Source organism: Schistosoma mansoni (assembly GCF_000237925.1).
Source record: "Schistosoma mansoni, WGS project CABG00000000 data, chromosome 1 unplaced supercontig 0094, strain Puerto Rico, whole genome shotgun sequence".
Taxonomy (NCBI): Eukaryota; Metazoa; Platyhelminthes; class Trematoda; order Strigeidida; family Schistosomatidae; genus Schistosoma; species Schistosoma mansoni.
In genome coordinates, this window is record NW_017385991.1 from 539,702 (window position 1) to 545,187 (window position 5,486).

Below are 5,486 nucleotides of genomic sequence, written 5' to 3' on the forward strand. Positions count from 1 at the left end.
GCGCGAGACTAATAGGTCCTGAATTCGAATCTCGTGAGACGGAATGGTGGATGCGCACTGCTAAGGAATTCTATAATGGGACGAAACGGTCATCCAGTGCTTCCAAGTTTTCCATGATGTTCTAGCTTCAATTGATTCATGATCTCAACTATTAAAATTACTATAATATGCCCAAAAACCCATTTCTTAGGAATGGTTAAAAAACTATCCTTAATTATATGTGTAAACTATAAGAAAACTAGGAAAATGAACCAGAATATTTCAAACCAATCAAAGCCTTTATAAATCAATATCTCTGAACATTCTGAAAGGATGATATACTAAACATTAAAGGTGTAAATTCATTTAGTATTGCTTGTTTGAATCTTCCCATCGCTGAGTTAGGACTGCAAATGGTCAGTCAATTGGAGACTGACCAGTTGCAGTCCTAAACATCAATGGGAAGATTCAAACAAACAATACTAAGTTAATTTAAACTTCACCCCATCGCACAAGCAAGTAGCTATCAGGACTCAGTAGCTAAGTGGATAACGTGATGACGATTGAAGTGAAAGGTACTCTGTTCGAGTCCCAGAGTGAACATCAACTCTGAGATGCAGGTACATCCATCTGACGAGTCCCAAATAGGACGAAACGCGCGTCCTGGATTCCACTGCTAGCCACTATCCATCTCTGCTTATCATTAAAGGTTTAGTCTTTTTACTTGGGACATTTAAAGTACTTTTAGGTCAATGAATAGTCTTTAATTACTATAATTAACATTTCTATTTATTCGAAAATCAATAATTATAGAGTAGTAACAATATTGACTTTTTCAAGGTATACAATCAAAGACAATTGAATAAACGTTTCAATATAGTCCTTAGTATCCAAGATAAACATTATGTTTACTCATTTTTAGGGAGAAATATTTAATTAATAATGAGGTCAATTGATTGTTAGATCGAATAGACTATGCAAACGAATTAGTTTACTGAAGATTTAAATCATTCAGATGTAAACTCTTTGAACAAGGCAAATGATGTTCTTATATATTGTGATTTGTTTAGTAGTTCAATCTATGAAATGATTAAAGCTAGACTACCATGGAAAACCTGAAAATAGTGGATGATCGTTTCATCCTGGTATGGAACTCCATGGTCCCATACGCAGAATTCGAACTCAAGACCTTCGATCTCATGTGAGGACGCTTAACATCTAGATCACTGAGCCGATATCCAACTGTGTTAATATCTAACTTCAACCAATTTCGTGGATTAGTTTATTGATAACATAAGCAGTTAAGAAAAAGACAATAAAGTTTGGAGATCAGATAAACTCTGTGTTATTTCGAATTGTTTGAAAACATTTACTGATCGTAATGATAAAGGAACAGGCACAATGATACAAATCAATTAACATATATCAGTCAGTCGTTTAGAGGTTATTGACCGAGAGTTCTTTTGATCGGTGTTAATGCATATATTGTCAATAAAAAAATGTTGTTAAATATATCAAGCTACTCACTAGTAGAAAAACGAAAAATGTAAAACATTTATTGGTCTAGATATTAAACGTTCCAGAGCAAGACTGATAGGTCCTGTGTTCGAAAAACGCGTGCGGGATCGTGAATGCGCACTGTTGATGGGAAGATTCAAACAAACAATAATGAATGAATTTAAACTTCACCCCATTGCACAAGCAAGTGGCTATCAGGACTCAGTGATCGAGTGGATAACGCGATGGCGTTTGGAGCGAGGGTACTGGGTTCGAGTCCCAGAGTGAACATCAACTCTGAGATGCAGGTACATCCATCTGACGAGTCCCAAATAGGAAGAAACGCGCGTCCTGGATTCCACTGCTAGCCACTATCCATCTTTGCTTATCATACTTGTGAATCAAGGCTATATCGAGGCAATACGCACAGTATGCACATATGCCAATTAGAGACTGACCAGTTGCAGTCCTAACACATCGATGGGAAGATTCAAACAAACAATGCTAAATGAATTTAATAAAATAAGTGTTTATTTAACCTAAATCTTAGTGAAGGGAAGTAAATTTGTTGATTTATTCAGTATTCGGAATCAGCCGAGATTGTTTAAGTATGCTGTCAGTATAAAGATACCATCTACGCTTAATTTTCTGTAAATGGTATTAGATAACTGTCTAATCGTCTTGATTGATACATAGATTTGTCATGGTAAACAGCTAACAGTAACAGCAACATTACTAATGCGAGTTTGTATTTCTTATTGCAGGGCAACAAAGAGTAAGTGCACTGGAAGAAGAGGAACAAGCCCTACGCGATCTGAACCTGCAGAATAACGAGTAAAACTATTTTGTAATAACTTTCCCTTTTTGTACTCGAACCGCGTCTTTCAATTTCAAATATATCTGTTGTGCCAGCACACCGTGTTCTCACTTCAGAGGCACTTGTTGGTCCTGGCTGTTATGTTGTTGTTTCAGGTCGCTCCTGCTCCCAAGTGAATGTCAAAATACAACGTGCTATAGGTGATGGAGGAGGTGGGATTCGAACCCACGCCCACATCGTGGGCCAGAATACCTAGAAGAACGCACTTGACAAATATTCTGTTCTGTTAAAGATATATTAGCTAAATATCCGTTACATCTGTGCCAAATTGCATACCAACAATGAAATTCAGCGATCATTGCTTCAGATACCAGATCATTACACATCAAACTTCCAAATCACGATACACCAAAAAAACAGTAGATGATTCAAGATGAACATCCTAAGTTCTTACAGTAATCTCGTAAATAAAAGCAAGTTTCAAGGTATGCTTTCAGGATTCCCACTTATTTCAACAGAGACTGAATAACAAGTAGGATAAACAAATTTTTGTAAGTAGTAAAAACAACAAATAAATCCGCCTGTGGCTTCTTCGGGGGCTACTGTCTGTCCCATGTCCGGATAAAGGAGAAGGGTTGGGTATGGAGTTAACGACCCCATTCCATAGAAAAACAACTCGCTAAAAAAACGCTAACCATAAAAAATTATTTTTGGTCGGCAGTCTATGCTCCATTGGGAGTAACAGTCGTAAATAAGTCAAATAAATCAGATTACAATTCACTTACATGGTTTACATGTATACCAACTATCATTCATTTCATAAACTGATACATAATTTGGTAAACAAAAACATTCATCATGTTTTATTGAACAAAAACTATAACGTCTATATTTTTGACAATATAAATCACCCCCATTTAATAAACATGAACCTAAATTTAATGATTGAAAATCTGTTGGATACAATTGTTCATAAGATATAATCCATTGAATATTGAATAGATTCAAAATGATAGAAAGATTAAATGGATAAATATTCTCCATGACAATTAGAGAATTAACTGATTAAATTATTTAAATAGTAGATTAAATGATAAGGGGGGGGAGGTTGTTGCCATGACTTTTCATCATTTGAATCTGGGTAATAATACTTTTTTTAAAAATTTTTGTATTCATTAACCAATCAAAATTGAAAGCTAAATAACCAATCAGATTAAGAATTTAACAAAATAAGTTATTTTCATAGTTGAAATCATGAGTCAATTGAAGCTCGACCACCATGGAAAACCTGGGAGTACTGGACGACCGTTTCGTCCTATTATGGGACTCCTCAGTAGTGCGCATCCACGATCCCGCACTCGCGAGATTCGAACCCTGGACCTACCAGTTTCGAGCCAGAGCCCTTAACTTCTAGACCACTGAGCCGGCAACAAACGCTGTTGAACAACCGTTCATCAATTGTCTTCAGTGAGTTGATATCTCTACAACAGACCTGGTTGAACTCCACTGGTTACTGCTTCCCACTAGAACTCAAGGAAACATTCCTTACAGCCAGTCACTAGTGAGCATATGATTATAGATCAGAAGGGGTGAACGGTTGCTCAACTTCGTGGATCAGTTGAAGTTAGACATTAACACCGTTGGATGCCGGCCCAGTGATCTATCGGTTAAGGGCTCTGGTTCGAGACTGGTAGGTCTTGAGTTCGAGTCTCTGTGGTGCGGGATCGTGGAGTCTCAGTGTTTCCAGGTTTTCCATGGTGTTCTACTATTATTTAACTGATGAACTCAACTATTAAATGTTGAGTTACCAATTTAAATTGGAATTGAGATACTTCTTAAGTGAATTTGTAAAAAGATTGAAAAGAATGAGTTAAGTATTTTGAGAAACATTCAGTAACTTTTTCTTCACATGCTTCCTTTCCTGACTGATATTCGCTAGTGAAGTTAGGATCTTTATGGCGTTAAAAGCGGATAAATGAAACCTAGAAATTGTTGTTGTTGTCATTAACACTATACGCTTCAATTCCACTATATTATCTAGACAATGATATTTAATAAACATACGTATGTTAAACTCTTTACTCATTTCAAATGTGTTTCAATCCAAATGACTTTATAATCTTGACCATGAATGTTGGAATATTGTCAAAACACTTGGAAGTTTATTTCGTGTTGTTTACTTATATCCTCTGATTGTTATTTAGGACTGCAATTGATCAATCTTTTGTTGACATGTATGCATCCTGTGCAGACTGCTTCGATATTACCTTCAAAGAACTTCGAACTAAATCAAAAATTCCAAAGAATACACAATTTTTAGTTCAAATCAAAGCATGAAAAAGTGTGTTTCATTATGCAGTTTCGTATCCACTGAAACTTCTAACTTAACTTCTACTGATAAGAATCAGTAGTATTCAATTGTACACAAATAATACTTATCAATCACACCATTTGTTTGCTCATATCTATCATCTGAGGAGTACTGCATCGGGACGAAACGGCCATACAGTGTTTCCTGGTGTTCTATGGTGGTCTATCTTCAATTGACTCATGATTTCAACTATATATCTATCATCTTTTCATTAAGACAAATTGTGTATTCATAATACCTTTGGTTAATCTCTTAATCGACTGCTTTATAACTCTAAAAGTATACTACTTATAATTGAATTTCCTTATTATCTGTCAAATATCTCAATGTTATTGATATTTGATCATTGGGAAAGACACACAATGATGATGATGATGATGAGGAGGAGGAGGAGAAGAAGAAGGAGGAAGATGTTGTTGATGGTACCTAATTGAATGGTTATTATTTGTTATGTTATTGTTTGTTTTGTTTTTCTTTCATTTTAATTTGACAGTAATTAGCAGTTTATGAAAATGAAAAAAATAAACATATTTTGTTTGTTTTGTCAAAATATTGGATTATTGTTTTCTCTTTAAATAAGCTACTTAAATAAGGATTATAAGTAGAAAAGAATAACTGTGAACAAATATGTCATTCTAATAAATTTCAATGTTATTATGATTATTATTTTGATCTGGAAGATGTAAAATAATGATGATGTTATTATTATTAATGAATAAATAATTTATAGTGAAACCCAAGAGAACACTTGTTTTTTGGTATTGTGGTGTGGTCTACTTATATCCATATAAGTAGTATATGATGAGGGTCAGACATAGAATG

General features: G+C 34.9%; 1 non-coding gene across 1 annotated transcript; it reads left to right on the forward strand.

Moving 5' to 3' along the window:
• The first annotated feature begins 1,699 nt into the window (after positions 1 to 1,699).
• On the forward strand, positions 1,700 to 1,765 carry Smp_tRNA_01402_Gln_TTG.1.1. Its single transcript has one exon. It is a non-coding gene (tRNA).
• Positions 1,766 to 5,486: the final 3,721 nt, after the last annotated feature.